We start from the raw sequence: 16540 nt of genomic DNA, 5'->3' as shown, positions 1-16540 counted from the left end.
GCAGCCCGGGTTAAAAGACGAAGCAAATCCTGCGTGGTGCTTCCTAGGACCGGGGGTAGGCAAAATAGATTATATGGTACAACAGGGCCAGCCGAATCAGAGAGCTCTTGCTCAGGCAGCTCCGAGGAAGATGAATTTGATGAACTCATTGCAGCCTCGAGCAAGCCCCACTACTGTTACATTAATATCCTGTGGTGTTGGTCTCCCTGAGACACAACACATTACAAACTCCCTTTGCTCATCAACAAACTGCCTCATTTATTACCTCCAGCAGCCTTTTATAGCCCATTCCAAACTCCCGGGTCGAGACAGCTCCTTGGTCTGTCTCTGTGCCCCCAGACTCTGAACCAATGCAATGCCTGCATCTTAGGAGAGCTTGCATTGGCTGTGAGCTTCTGTCAGTCAGCCCAGAGGCTGCTTCATGGAGCTGAGCTGGGCTGCTTATTATAACATGATTAATGCTAATGCTACATACACTGTGCACCACTATCAACTAACACTTGCTATTTTTGTGGCTCTGATGTGCCAGGCCATCGGATCCACACTGTCTACAATTGTGATTTTCCTGTGCTTCTTCCTGGCTAGAGGCAGGACCCCTCCAGCCCTGGTTATTATTTCTTTGCTGGGCATACATGCTAGAGGTACCTTCAGGGGGATCTGACAGATCATACCTGGCAGCTGAGTCATGGGAGGTTGAGGCTGCCTTCACTTTAGTGGAACTCCCTTTGTTAGTGTTTCCCTCCTTGAGTTGATGCGCCTGTGCTGCCAGGACAGGAGTGTGTTTCCCATCCCACCTTCCCATGTCTTCCCCGTGGTCATGCAGGGAGAACCACAGGTCAGCTCTTGGGGTGCACCCTCTCTGTCTAGCTGGGGGATGTTGGGCTCTGATTTTGGGGCCTGTGGCTTGCACTGGTGCAATATAGGAATTGTTCCTCCTCATCTGCTCCCTCATCTGCTCTTTGAAGTCCTTAATCACAGCAGAGACATAAGCCTGCATTGGGCTATTGATCACACTCTCATAATTTCTGAGCTTGCTGGTGACAGAGCCCACGGTCTCTCAGTTGGTGTCAGCATTGATCGTTGCAGTGAAGGTGGTGTATTGAGATGGCCCTGGATTTGCCAGACTCCACAACATTTGCCCTGTGCACCTGACCTTGTCAGGGTCATTATCATGCTGTCCATCCCTCCCAAAGAGTACCTCCAATACTGCCACTTCTCACAGCTGTTGGATCCCTTCCTCAGGGGTCTTCCAGCGCATTCTATGGTGGTGCTCCTGCATTCTCTGTCTCTGGACAAACCTCTCTCTGACACTCATTAGAAGCCACTCCCAGAGGGAAAGGGACCCTGGCTCCCTTACAAAAATCTGACTCACACCTGAGTCCTGGGTCAAGGGTCCCCAATTCCTTGCCTCATTACCATCCAGTTGCACGCCTGTACCCATAAGGACCCGGAGCCAAAGTAGCCAGGTTGTATAAGCCTCACATCCCCATCGTACAATGTCTTTGTGCAGATTTTGGAAACTTTCGTTCGTCGGGGACTCAATGATGATTGTGACCTCTGGGTCTCCTGAGGGTTGTGAGGGCCCTTCTTTACCTGGGTGCTTTGATTTCATCTTAGATCTCCTTGTTTCTACAGGGGTGACTGGTGCTGGCTGTGAGTGCCCTTGCAGTTCAGCTGGAACCAGGACATGTTGGTTCCATTGCTGGTTCCATTGCTGCACTGTTAGATTTTCCCTCTTCAAGTCAAGGGGAGAGCTTCTCACCAGGTGGGGAAATACACAAGATGGGACAGATGCTAAAGGAGTATATCTCCTTCAGCAGAACCCCCATCCAATCTGGGTAGTTTATATCTGAGGTGGGCTGTGGGGCAGGCTCAGGTTCTGGGGCAGCATCCCTTGTCTCTGGGGTAGGTGTCAGGGTGGTTATCCAGGTTAATCTTCCCTTATCTCTACATGCTAAATAGAACAAGCCTATCAGCAACACCAGCCACTGTATGATATCATTAGTCTTTAGGGTGGATCAGATCCCTTCAAAAACTGGTGGGGCAGATCCAAAGAGATGGTTAAAGGGTTGGGAGAAAATTTGCCCCGGTGTCATTTCCTTACAGGAGGTGTCATATTAAAGTAACCCCAAAAACATCCAGTTAGGGTGTGATAGCTCTGAATCCATGTACCTGCTTTCCAGAGGAAATAAAAGATGCATGAATTTCTCACCTTATTCACCCATACAACAAACCAGATTATCATTTTTCCCTCAAATTCTCATTTCTCCACCCCCAAACTCCCTGTATTTTCCCCCAAAATTCTGATTCTTTTCCCCTAAACTCCCGTTTAAAACAGCCTAACCCCAAATCCTCTTTGTGTCCCCCTCAGACCATGGGAGCATTCCTGGGGATGTCCCTGGCCCCATACCTGGTGTTGCTCCTGGTCCCAGCAGTGTCTGGTCCCACTCAGTGTCTCTGGTCACCAGGGCCACTGGTGCCACCAGGGCCACCAGAGGGACTGAAGAGGAGATGATGGATCTCCTTAAGTCTTCCCAGCAGGTTACAAATGAACTTGTGTGTGCTCTCCTCCCACAGCTGCTTAGCCTCATCTACCGCAGCCACCAAGGTCTTGGGGACATCGAAGGACATGTCCCTTGTCTGCTCCAGGGTGGCCTCAATGGCCCTGAGCTGGCAGTGCAGCTCCCAGGAGAACACAGTGGCTTTGTGACACGCAGCCACCAAGTCCCCCAGGAGCCCCAGGGCCTCCTCCACCTGCTGTTTCCTCTTGGTGGCTGCCATCCCCCAGATGGTGAACACCACGGCCTCTCTCCTGGCCATGGTGGCCATCTGTTGCCATCTTACTGCAAAGGTTTTGTACCTTCTTGGTGATCCCTCATGGGCAGCTCCTCACAGCACTGACTCCTTCTTCTCAGTACAGCCAACAAACTCCATCTAACTTCTCGAGCAGCCAACCTACTCTTTTACAATTCCTATCCTAATTGGATCTAGCTGTGGCCTATTAAGGGCAGGCCTGTTCCTAATGCTTGATAATTAGCACAGCTGTAGCTCCTTAGGAGTGAGATTACCTTCATCACTGTTATAAATAAAAAATGCGAATTAGCCAATTTTAATAAAAATATGAAAAATAAAATTTATTTCACGACCATAAAAACAGTCTCGACAGCCACCACCGAAACGGCCAGCGTGTCACCCCCGGGAATTGATACGGGTGAACGTGAGGAAAGGACCAACTGGTACCTAGAGCTCCCCATCCACACCTACTGCTTGCAAGGTAGCAGTTTTTATACAGTTTATTTGGCCTGCGGCAGAAAGTCTTTGTTTCGTTCTGAGTTCTTCATATTCAAGGTGGTTTCTTTCTCTGGACAAAGCCTCGTCTGGGGGTAGAATGGTCCATTTCCCTGGTTCCCGGAATCTGGCATTCAGATTCCATGTGTTGATGGTTCTGATCCCCACAGATAGGCATCTTGTCTGGGCCATCAGCACCTGGTGTCTTTGGGCGTAGGTGCTGATGAATGCTTATCCCTGGTGCAGCTGGAGTTCCCTTTGGATGCAAATACTGAGATGTCCATCTGCTGCGGTTTTGAGGTCTTGTGATCTCGTCATCCTGTTGGATTTCTCAACCTAAAGGGAACGAAGGGATTTCCCCCCCCCCTTTTTCTCTCCCCAGTTTACTCTGTTCACATATATGTTTTTATACACTATTTTTCTCCACGAATTACTACTTATATTCCTAACACTGGCTACAGGCAGGGTCCCCCTAACCCTGGTTATTATTTCTTTCTGGGCTATATGCTAAAGGTACCTCCAGAGGGATCTGACAGATCATACCTGGCAGCTCAGTCATGGGAGGCTGAGGCTGCCTTCACTTTAGTGGAACTCCCTCGGTTAGTGTTTTTCTCCTTGAGTTGATGCGCCTGTGCTGCCAGGACAGGAGTGTGTTTCCCATCCCACCTTCCCATGTCTTCCCCATGGTCATGCAGGGAGAACCACAGGTCAGCTCTTGGTGTGTACCCTCTCTGTCTAGCTGGGGGACATTGGGCTCTGACTTTGGGGTCAGTGACTTGCACTGGTGTGATGTGGGAATTGTTCCTCCTCATCTCCTCCCTCATCCCCTCTTTGAGTTCCTTGACCATGGCAGAGACATGAGCCTGCATTGGGCCATTAATCACACTCATAATTTCTGAGCTTGCTGGTGACAGAGCCCACTGTCTCTTGGTTGGTATCAGCATTGATCGTTGCAGTGAAGGTGGTGTATTGAGATGGCCCTGGATTTGCCAGGCTCCACAACATTTGCCCTGTGCACCTGACCTTGTCAGGGTCATTATCATGCTGTCCATCCCTCCCAAAGAGTACCTCCAATACTGCCACTTCTCTCAGCTGTTGGATCCCTTCCTCAGGGGTCTTCCAGCGCATTCTATGGTGGTGCTCCTGCGTTCTCTGCCTGTGGAGAGTGGCTGCCTTAAAAGCCACTCCCAGAGGGAAAGGGACCCTGTCTCCCTTACAAAAATCTGACTCACACCTTAGTCCTGAGTCAAGGGTCCCCAATTCCTTGCCTCATTACCATCCAGCTGGACTCCTGTACCCATAAGGTCCCAAACCCAAAGTAGCCAGGTTGTATAAGCCTCATGTCCCCATGATACAAGGTCTTTGTGCAGATTTTGGAGACTTTCATTCGTCAGGGACTCAATGATAATTGCGACCTCTGGGTCTCCTGAGGGTTCCTTACCTGGGTGCTCTGATTTCATCTTAGATCTCCTTGTTTCTACAGGGGTAGCTGCTGCTGGCTGTGAGTGCCCTTGCAGTTCAGCTGGAACCAGGACATGTTGGTTCCCTTGCTGGTTCCATTGCTGCACTGTTAGATTCTCCCTCTTCAAGTCAAGGGGAGAGCTTCTCACCAGGTGGGGAAATACACAAGATGGGACAGATGCTAAAGGAGTATATCTCCTTCAGCAGAACCCCCATCCAATCTGGGTAGTTTATATCTGAGGTGGGCTGTGGGGCAGGCTCAGGTTCTGGGGCAGCATCCCTTGTCTCTGGGGTAGGTGTCAGGGTGGTTATCCAGGTTAATCTTCCCTTATCTCTACATGCTAAATAGAACAAGCCTATCAGCAACACCAGCCACTGTATGATATCATTAGTCTTTAGGGTGGATCAGATCCCTTCAAAAACTGGTGGGGCAGATCCAAAGAGATGGTTAAAGGGTTGGGAGAAAATTTGCCCCGGTGTCATTTCCTTACAGGAGGTGTCATATTAAAGTAACCCCAAAAACATCCAGTTAGGGTGTAATAGCTCTGAATCCATGTACCTGCTTTCCAGAGGAAATAAAAGATGCATGAATTTCTCACCTTATTCACCCATACAACAAACCAGATTATCATTTTTCCCTCAAATTCTCATTTCTCCACCCCCAAACTCCCTGTATTTTCCCCCAAAATTCTGATTCTTTTCCCCTAAACTCCCGTTTAAAACAGCCTAACCCCAAATCCTCTTTGTGTCCCCCTCAGACCATGGGAGCATCCCTGGGGGTGTCCCTGTCCCCATACCTGGCGTTGCTCCTGGTCCCAGCAGTGTCTGGTCCCACTCAGTGTCTCTGGTCACCAGGGCCACTGGTGCCACCAGGGCCACCAGAGGGACTGAAGAGGAGATAATGGATCTCCTTAAGTCTTCCCAGCAGGTTACAAATGAACTTGTGTGTGCTCTCCTCCCACAGCTGCTCAGCCTCATCTACCGCAGCCACCAAGGTCTTGGGGACATCGAATGACACGTCCATTGTCCACTACAGGGTGGCCTCAATGGCCCTGAGCTGGCAGTGCAGCTCCCAGGAGAACACAGTGGCTTTGTGACATGCAGCCACCAAGTCCCCCAGGGCCTCCTCCACCTGCTGTTTCCTCTTGGTGGCTGCCATCCCTCGGATGGTGAACACCACGGCCTCTCTCCTGGCCATGGTGGCCATCTGTTGCCATCTTACTGCAAAGGTTTTGTACCTTCTTGGTGATCCCTCATGGGCAGCTCCTCACAGCACTGACTCCTTCTTCTCAGTACAGCCAACAAGCTCCATCTAACTTCTCGAGCAGCCAATCTACTCTTTTACAATTCCTATCCTAATTGGATCTAGCTGTGGCCTATTAAGGGCAGGCCTGTTCCTAATGCTTGATAATTAGCACAGCTGTAACTTCTTAGGGGTGAGATTACCTTCATCACTATCTCTATTTTCCTACATTCCACCCATCCACAGCCACCAGCTCCTTGTTGCTGGCCGCCACCACCCAGGCCTTGAGAGCAGCCATTGCCTCTATTTCCAGGGCCAGTATTGTGGACGGGACATGCCTTGGCTTGTCTCACCCCTGCTGCTGACCCAAATAGCAGCAAGTGTCACAGGTGTTTCACCCTGGAGATGCTTTTGGCTAGATGGATGTTGCAGCTGGGCGCGTGGGGACAAGCCCAGACGTGCCAGGGCATAGAAAATATGACTGGTCCTTTAATTCTCGTGATGTGGGTCCAACCCTTTTCTCTGGTCCACACAGCCGAATTAGCAATGAGGAGTACCTGAAAGGGGTCTTCAAATTCAGGCATTAATGGTCTATAATTCCAGGATTTTATTAAAACCCAATCTCCTGGGTTAATGTTATGTACTTTTGTGTCAAGAGGGGAGGTTTGGGGGACATATCCTCTTTTTCTAAGTTCTTCCAGGGTTCTTCCAATGACTTCTAAATATTTTCTGGTAGCTTCTTCTCCTTCCAGATAGTCTCCTATGCTATAGGGTGTTAACGAGAATGGCAGTCCAAACATCATTTCATAGGGTGAAATCCCTATATCATACCAGGGTCTTGTTCTGATGTGCAAAAGCGCTAGGGGCAAACACTTTAGCCAATTCATTTTTGTTTCTTCAATCCATTTAGTCAATACATTTTTGAGAGTTTTGCTCATCTGCTCCACCCTCCCAGAACTCTGGGGATGCCACGGAGTATGTAATGTCCATTTTATTCTAAAGCTTCGATTATATTTTGGGCCACAAAATGTGGACCTCGGTCTGAGTCTATGGTGCTCACCATTCCATATCTGGAGGTAATATTCTCCAAGATTACTCTTGCCACGACCTGGGCTGTTTCCCTTTTAGTTGGGAAGGCTTCCACCTAATGTGCCCGGTCTCTCTGCAATAACAGCAGCGCGTTTCTCTCAAAGGGACTTGAGGTCTCTCCATTCCTCCTGTACTTGGTGGTGCTGGCCTATCCTTGCCTGTGTCTGGTAGTGGACCTCCCCACTCTTTTGTTACCTTGGATTGTGGGATAGAGTTTCTTTCCTCCACACTTTCTCTAGCTATAGCGACCAGGATCCTAGCCTTGGCCTTTTTTCTTCCCTCCTAAAATACACCTTCAATGCTTCTCTCAATAACTCATTAATGTCCTGCTCTTGCTAATCTTCAATCTTTTCCAGTTTTCTCTGTATATCAGGCCAAGATGTAGTAACAAATTGGACCTTTAGTAGCACTTGACCTTCTGTGGTGTCTGGGTCTGTTTTGGAGTACAACTGGAAGTTCCGCTTTAGGTGATTAAGCCAAGCAGCAGGAGTTTCATCCTTCTCTTGTGCACCTTCAAATGCCAGTTATTGTATTAGTTCCTTTGGGAACTGATTCTCTGATCCCCTGAATTATCAAAGACCTGTATTCTATCACAGCCTTCCTCCCTTCCTCCTGATTAGGGTTCCAATTGGGATCAGCTAGTGGCAATTTCTGTTCACCTGATGGCACTTGGGGTCCCGGACAGTTATCTTTTTCCCAAATTGTTATGCTAGCAGCTCTAATCATCCGGACCTCTTCTGGGGAAAAGAATATATTTAAAATAGAATTCATCTCCCCCCAAGTGTAGATATTTGGACCTAAGAATTGATCCACTTGGTTGGCAATGCCCACAGGGTCCTCAACTAAATTCCCTAACTCCTTCTTGAATCCTCTCACCTCAGAAGTGGTTGGAGGAGCGTTCTTCACAAAGCCACCTCCTCCCATAGGAACTTCTTTGAGGGGAAAAAGTCTCTCTACCTTGGAGGTCCTGGATCGGATACTGCAGTATGGCCCATCCTCAGACACAAAATTATTCATTTGAGGGGTATTCTCTTGTCTTTTGTCCCACACCACGGCCATCCTCCTTGCACATCTAACTCTGGCCAGACTTCTAAACAGTAGTGAATCATCTTCACCTTATCTAATCCCCCTGTGGCCTCTCTAGAACCCCATCTCTCTAACTGTTCACCTAAGGGACTCGGGGGGTATATTCCTCAGTCTCTGGCCTCTCTTCTTACTATTACATCCTCCCATTTTTTTGGGCCTCAAAAAAAAAAAAAATCACAAAGTTGCCTCTACCTAAAGGAAATATACTGACAGTCAACTCAAAAAAAAAAAAAAATCCTATTTGAGAAGTCCCAGCCTCCTCTGCCGAAACTCCAATTTGCCTGAGCACTTTTCGTCAGGGCTTTGTTCACACCTTGGCCTCCCTTCACTGAGACGCAACAAAAAAAACAACCTTGAGACCCCGGCCTCTGAGGCTGAGTTTGCCAGACCTCCCTCCTTCATCAGGACTTTGTTTGCCTGCAGGACTTTTGGACTTGCCCAAATCCTTCTCGGGACTTGTGATTTTGCCTGACTTCCTTCATCAGGACTTAAAACAAAACTATGGCCCGATTTTTAGTTTGCCTGACTTCCCCCGTCAGGACTTACATTATCAGGACTTTTTAAAACTCAAGATTGGCTTCCTCTGCCGAGCCTCATGCCTGACCTCCGTCATCAGGACTTAAAAACAAAACTGTCTGATTTTCTAATTTGCCTAACTTCCCTCGTTAGGATTTGTATCAGGGCTTTTGCGTGCCACTCACACACTATTTCCTCTGCACGCCCAGAGGGGGCCCTCTTTACCCCTTTGGAAGCGCCTCAATCACCAATTCCACTTGTTTCCCCCTGTTCCCGGCCGGCCCCCTGGCGGGGGTGCAGAACCACGGTGCTAAGAGGTCCTCACTCACTTTGAGGAGCCAACCTGCTCGCCCTTGTCTCACTCACACACCACTCGCTCGCCCCCTCCTCTCACCACTGGATACTCTCACCAGTCCAGTGCTCCTCTGCATCACTGGTCCCAAGCCGATCTCCTCTGGTCCTGATAGCCACCTGTCCTGCAGGTCCAGTGTGGGTGGCCATCCCAGTTCTGGTGTCCTCTTCAGGCATGGCTCTCCTGGAGACACCCCAGCTGAAATGAATATGGCAGGAGATCTTTCTCCTTTTTAATGCCTTTATTAAAAAGATCGGCTTGAGTGGGAAGAAATGACGGGTCGTGCCCATGCCGCCGCTGCTGTCAGGAATGGCACAGAGGAGGAGGATGATGATGCAGCTGTGTCTGCTGGTATGCTGGAAGACCTGGGTCTTCCGTCCTCCCGAGAGATGAGAACATTCCACCTTTTCAGTCTGACATTCAATATCCTCTTTCTAGTCAACCTCCTTTTAAGTTATGGTGAGAGGCAAAAAGAATCTTAATAGACACAAGATTAAGTTCCTCACCTTTGGACATCACTTAGATCTCTTAATTCCATGATGGCTCATTGTTTTTAGGGTTTTTTTCAAGATTTGGTGAGGGGCTTCCTCATTTGCATACTAGCTCTGACGTCGCCTCCCCACCGCTACCTACAGCCTTCAGGTGCCAATCCTCTGGGAAGCCGCAGGGGGACAATTGGGCTGATTTCTAACCATTAACAGGTAACTGAAGAAAAATTATTAACAACAGGTGATTACAACATGAACAGCAATTGGTTTAACTTGTTAACTCTACAACTTTAAAAAATGGACAACTTTTCTACACATAACATCTCATTAGTAGAGAAGTGATCCCTGATAGCAAATCAAACAATAGTTGCATCTGATGATTGGTTATGCCTAAATATGATTGAGTCCAACCTATTGAACCAACCAATTTCTGTACATCAGTAACAGTTTTAACACCAATGTCTAATTTCATAGGTTGAGGCATAACTTGAGTCACCAACATCCCTAGATATTTCCAAGGCATGTATTCCTGTACTTTCTCCGAGGCAATGATCAGACCAAAGGCTTTCAAATTTGTCACAGCACATTGTTTAAGAGCTGATAACTGTTTGTTGTCAGATGCCAACAAGATATCATGCATCTAATGATAACAATAGCAGTTATTATAATTGCTCCTGCACTTTTGACAAGGCCTGTGCCCACGTACCATTGACAAATAGTTGTAGAGTTTTTCAGGCCTTGGGGGAGTACCCTCCATTGATATCTTTTGTTGGGTTCAGCATGATTTGTGGAAGGCACAGTAAAAGCAAAAAAAATTTCTTTGTCTTGCACAGCCAGTGGAATAGTAAAGAAACAATCTTTTAAATCAATGACAACTGTCTGCCATTCCTGTGGAATCATTGTAGGTGTAGGAAGGCCTGGTTGTAAAGCTCCCATTGTTGCCATTACAGCCTTTGTCTGCTGTAAATCATATAAAATTCTCCATTTTCCTGATTTCTTTTTTATTACAAAACCACGGGTATTCCAGGGGCTGAATTATTCTTCAGTATGTCCTGCTTGCAATTGTTCTGTGACTAATTCTTGCAGGGATGTAAGCTTTTTGGTAGTAAGGGGCCACTGGTCAACCCAGACAGGTTTATCTGTCAACCATGTTAAGGCTACAACTGGATGTTCACCGCCCTGCATCACAGTGGCCCCTATTAAAAATACGTAGTAATTTTGACACCTCATTGAGGTAAGCAATCTCGTCCCCACAATCTTTGAGGAGCATCAGCAACGTGGGGTCTGATGTTAACTTGTTGGTGACACGATCCGTCCTAAGGACGTGATTCGTGAAGATTCTTTTTCTCTGATCTCAATGTTCAAAACCTGACACGACAAGGCGATTTTGCAGTAAAATCAAAACAAATATACTTTTATTGAATAGCCACAGCAAAGACGCGTTAGAGAGAAGGGGAATGAAGAAAAGGGAAAGAATAAGGAAAAGAAAAGAAGAGAGGAAAGGCAAGGAGGTGTATAGCTACCAGACGTGTAGATGACAAAGTCCCTCAAAGTCCGGTCGACGAAGAGCCTGTCGTCTTCACGTCAGGGGAGATCTCCAGGGTATCAGTCAGTTCTAACCTCTTTTATAGTCCTTTTGAATGGGGGAAGGGGACACATTTCAAAATAGTCTATTGAGAAAGGGTACAAAAAGTCTTATCAGTAGTCCGTCAGCAGCAGGCGTCGTCAGCAGCAGGCGTCGTACAAAAAGTCCATCAGCAGTAGGCAAGAACCATTGTATTCTTGGTCCAGTGGTCGCTTGCAAAACTTGCTTTGGTCCCCATGCACGCCTTCCCTCACCCTACAGTAGGGATTTCAGTCTCAATCCTTTTGGGAAGAAGAGGGGGCTTTTCCATGTAGGGGTCGCATGTCTCAGTCCTTGAGGGGAGGACCCTCTCCCATCTCAGTCCATCTGTCACGGTGGTTGATGTACAGTGAATGGAGGGTCTTTTAGTGGTGACCACCAAGAAGGTCATTCCAGAGAGAAAGTCCAGCCAAGTCAGAAGGGTGGAGAAATTCCAGGACTAGCGTTGCTAGGTGATGCAGGCGAAGGAGAGCACACTGCCCCTTCTTGGGTGCAGTGTTCCATGAGTTGAGCAAACACACCCACAGACAATAATTTGGCTTGGTGGACCAGTCAGACCTGGATTTTCAGAACAGGATCTTTTCCTTTCCCCGGTGGTCTTGGCTTTCATGACGGTCGAGAGGCAAAAAATGAGGGAAGTTTCGGACAGACACTCACAGTTGGCCATCAGGATGTTTCACATTAATTACAATGGCTGACAAGCCACCTGTTGTAGCACCACCCAACCCCATAAGTCCAAAATATGCATGAGTGAGAGGCCACGATTGAGGCCAACAAAGTCGCGACAGTATTGTAACATCTGCTCCAGTGTCAATCAAACCTGTTACTGATATGGTTCTTGGATGATATCCACTGGCTGTGAGGATGCATGTCTTTTCCAGATGGTTTTCTGTTACTTTCTCAGTCCAGAACACTTGAGGTACCCCTGTTGATCCAAAACTTCCTGTGCCACGACTTTGGTCCACTGTATTTGGAACAGAACCCACAAAAGGTACAAGTTGAGCAATGCAAATTCCTTTCTGAATAGTGACAGGGGGGTCATCGATTGATACCATAGCATGAATCTGTCCTATATAATCAGCATCAATAAATCCTAAATGCACATGAATACCTCTAAGTGTGGTACTTGATCTCCCTATCAAAAATGCATTCAATCCTCATCCTATTAGACCGTAGGCATTGAGGGGAACTTTGCATATTTCTTTTGTCAAAATGGTTACTGTGTCAGCAGTGGGTATATCAGTCCCTGTGGACCCCTGAGTATTGTTCACAAATGGGTAGCTTTGCAGTACCAGGAAGGCCTGTAGTTGCTGCTGTGGTTGTCTGGGTATTTGGGTTCCCACGTGCTTCTTTGTGCTCTTCCTCCCATTTCCCTACAGTAGCTGATCATTTGCATGATATTTACTCCTGCATTGTTTAGCATGGTGCCCAAATTTGGCACAACAATTGCACATAGTATTGCTGCTTGCATTTGACTTAGATGTTATTTTCTGGGTATTACACTGTGCCCTTACGTGCCCTTGCTGTCCACAGCTATAGCATTTTGATGGAGGTCTTAGAACTGCAGCAAGAGCTGCCATGTTATGCTCTACTGAATCAACTTTTGAGCAAGCAGTTACCATTTCAGACAATGTGGGCTCCCCAGGTAAGGTGTCCATAATCTTTCTACAGCCTGGGTTTGCATTTTCTTTAGCCAATTGTATACACAATCTGTGTGGCAAAGGTTCATCATCTACCTGTTTCTCAATAGCTGCAGCAAGCTTTTCCACAAATTGCAAAAATGGTTCTCTCAATCCTTGTTGTATAGTAACATATCTCTCTTTTGGAGCTGCCATTTCCATTGTTTCAATTAAAGCACTCACACCTATTTGCTGAGCTTGTGTCAGAATTGAAGGATCCCACCTTGCCTGTAAATCTGGGTTGGCAAAAGGCCCAGTGCCCAATAAGGCATCAACACCCACAGCATGACGAGGCTCGTGTTGAACCAAGCCTGTTCCTTTGGCTGTGGTTTCGCTGGATAGTAGGTAGGGACAGTGGGACTCTCATTCATCCGTTCATACGCACGTCACTAATTAGATGACGAGGCATTTGGCTGTTTAATAAACATATATAAATAATACAGATCTCTTTTCCGGGTTAAGTAAGGTGGCCCGTCCACCTGAAGGTCCAGATTAGAATTTAAAGCCCAAAATATGGGCTTTGAAAGACACGGTTATGAAGGATGAACCCCTCCTACCCAAAACCGATTCCACTGTCCAGCAAAAACCAGCCAGGGAAAGGGGCCTAATTTATTCCTATAGTAATGTTACACAGGTACAATCGATCTGGCTTTGCTCGTGAATATATGTACAATATCTACAGACACAAGGACTCTGGATGCTAGGGCCCGGGTAGTCTTCTCTAGCCTTGTTTTAGAGTGACCGAGGGCTGAAAGCAGCTCAGAGTTCTCGCAGTACCACTTTCCACAGGCCCCCATGGCGGAGCCTACATATTCAATGTCCACTGCATTAGTCAGTTGTTGTATCTGTGGGTGAAGGCACTGATATTTTTTGGCCTTCCCTGCAGCAGCCTCCCTCAGTGAGGAGTTACTGTGCTCATATCTGACCATAATGTCAACCACAATGCCTTGGAATCCTTCACAAAGATTAGATCTGGCTTTAACAGTTTGTTAACCTCATCTCACAAGCATGGTTCCTGGAAGACTGTCCAATCCGCTTTCTTAGTTTTGCAGCTAGGAGTTTCATAGATGGCATTATGTCTCTTAATCCTGGCATCCTGTCTAATTGGACAGTTCCCGACAATGTGAGCTACAGTTTCAAATCTAGCAGCACAATGCCGGCATAATTGAACAAAATTCTCCTGTCTACCCCTAGCCAGGAATTCCCTTGTGAGGTAGACATTTGCTCTTAACTGTAGGGCCGATATAAGTTTTTGGTGACGTATGCCGCTGTAGTGCCTAATTCAGGCGTTACTGATGTCATCATTCTCAAAATTCTCGATACTATGTCCCTGGGCAACCAGATGTATCCACTTTTGAAATTCTATTTTCCACCAACTGCACAGTTTTGGGTAGCGGACCTTGGGACTAGGTACCTCCCATTCTGACTGGCCTTCATCACCACCGCCTTCTATCCTTGGTATAGGTTCCCAAATCGATGGGATGGACTCTTTTCTTCCACCAGCTCTTACCCACAGTTTCTCATATACCAATTCCAGATGTTCATCCCTTAAAAAGCCCAGCAGAGCCGCATCAGAAGACTGCGCCAACCTATGGAGTCTTCTCGCCTGTATGCTTGGAATAAGCACCACCAATTTGATGATACCCAGACCACCATCCTTAAAACTCGAATACAAGATGGCATCACATGTACTCAGTGGAAGATGAAGCCATTCCTTGACCGCCTTACGAATCAACAGGTCAAGGGATTCCAGAAGGCCCACGCTCACCTCGGTATGGTCAGCCAAGTATACTAGTCTCTGGATGGTATAAGTCCTAAGTATCTTGACTTTCTGAAGAGGTTTGAGGAGTGAGTTCCCAATCCGATGTAACCAATCTATGAGCTTCTCTGACAAACCTGAATCTGCAAAGCCAGTTCAGGGGTCAACCCATGTGCCGAGAAATTTCTCTGAGCTCCCTGGGTCAATCATCTTCAGGGGGGAACTATTTATTTCCCGAGGGGGACAATCATTGATAGTATACGAGTCCTGAGTAGGCTTGATATAAAAGCCATGACATTTCTCCCCCTGAGTCCGAAGACCAGTAAGTTCACAAAAGGTCTCCAGAATTTTGATGTTACGATTCATGCCATCACAGGAGTCACTCAGCAGCTCTAGATCGTCAGCAAAAGTCATGGCCATTATTTTTAAATTCCCATGATGGAAACCTTCACCTTCACTTTTGAGTTTGCATAGAAGAGGGTCCATCGCCAAGTTGAACCGTACAGGTGACATGGGATCACCTTGCTTGACACCTGAGCAAATGTAAATGGGATCTGTCTTTTCCCTCCCAACGGAAATGTACGTTTTGATATCTTTGTACATTTCCCTTACCAACTTCACAACATGCAAGTAAATCCCTCTCTGGATCAGACCCTCAATTACATGCTGATGACTGTCAGTGTCAAAGGCCTTTGCATTGTCCACGAACACCACCCCCAGATGTTTATGCTCCCTTTTCGCATACTTCACCACAAGTTGCAATAACTTGAGGTTTTCAGCACAACCCGGAGCACAAATAAAACCCCGTTGACGAGAGTTGATGGGACATGCCCTAGACAGTCTCACAGTAGCGATCCTGGAGAACAGCCTAATCACCATGGAACCAATGGTGATAGTCTCCAGTTATTGATATAACCAAGTCTCACCACCTCGGAAGACTTGGGTATCAAAACTGTCCGGCAGTCCTGCAGCGCGTCTGGGATAGTGCCAGTAAGCAGCCAGAGGTTGAAGATCTCAGTCAACTGGGAAAACTTTGGGTCTTTTATTAAGATGACCCAAAGTAATCCCATCTGGCCCAGGACCAGAGGACTTAGCCATCTCACTCACGTATTTCTCAATCTCCTTTTCAGTAATCAGGCCTTCAAATACGATGTTACCTGTCTCCGCATGCGGAGGGAAATTCGCCAAGCTACCAAACTCTCCCGTTGTATCCCATTGTATCTTAAAGTGATCGTGGACAACCCCAGATGGTAACTGGAACCACACAGTTTCCGTACTGTCCAGAATAATAGGCGCCAGATGCCTTCTATGCAACTCGTACAACACCTGAAAACTGAGAAATTTCCCTCTTTTTACCGCCCTTTTACGCATCCAATTAGTTGCTGTTTTGGATGCACTCCGACCACGAACCATCTGCCTTTTTCAACCCCTGCTAGATCTCATATTTTGGCCTGGCACACCCAGGCTATTTCGAAACTCATCAAAACCCTCATTCACCAGCTTTGGCAGATTTTGACCCTTCAATGCCTTCTTGAAGACTTCATGATACCTGGCAAATATGCCAGGCAATAAACCAGTTTTGATGGCATCACGGTAATGGAGCCTCAACCGTCCCTCCTTTGGCAGTTTAGCAGACCCGGAGTGATGTACCATCTCCCTCACGCATTCCAGCCCAACCTGATCTTTCACAGAGGGACCTCTCCCCAGAAGGTGCCTCTTATCACTGATCTGCTTAGGAGTTTGCATGGAATCTGCTCCGCAATAAGTTGGTTAATATGCCCGCTAATTGTACCAGGAGAGCCTCCTCCTCTTCAGTCCATACCCTCTTGTGGGCCCCCCTCAATGATGACACCTTGGGATGGGAGGCATCAATCTGTTCAAGATATCTCACAAGAGGATGTCGTATCCTTTTGTGTCAGCCCAGGCCAATCTTGGTGGCAAACCCTCGTTGGCAT

At 47.3% G+C, this 16540-nt stretch overlaps 1 long non-coding RNA gene across 3 annotated transcripts; it reads left to right on the top strand.

Annotated features, from left to right (window-relative positions):
- LOC135291660 (uncharacterized) lies at positions 1-16182 on the top strand. Of its 3 annotated transcripts, XR_010354419.1 has the most exons (4): positions 1-55; positions 4772-4901; positions 14364-14598; positions 15716-16182. It is a non-coding gene; the product is annotated as an uncharacterized LOC135291660 (long non-coding RNA). The 3 variants fall into 3 exon arrangements; XR_010354417.1 differs by lacking the exon at positions 15716-16182 and having other exon boundaries at positions 14364-15696; XR_010354418.1 differs by lacking the exons at positions 14364-14598; positions 15716-16182 and adding an exon at positions 5714-7322.
- The last annotated feature ends 358 nt before the right edge of the window (positions 16183-16540 follow it).

Source organism: Passer domesticus (genome assembly GCF_036417665.1).
Source record: "Passer domesticus isolate bPasDom1 chromosome 26 unlocalized genomic scaffold, bPasDom1.hap1 SUPER_26_unloc_1, whole genome shotgun sequence".
In the NCBI taxonomy this organism is placed as follows: domain Eukaryota; kingdom Metazoa; phylum Chordata; class Aves; order Passeriformes; family Passeridae; genus Passer; species Passer domesticus.
Note: the sequence above shows the minus strand (reverse complement) of the source record. Positions and strands in the feature narration are given on the sequence as shown.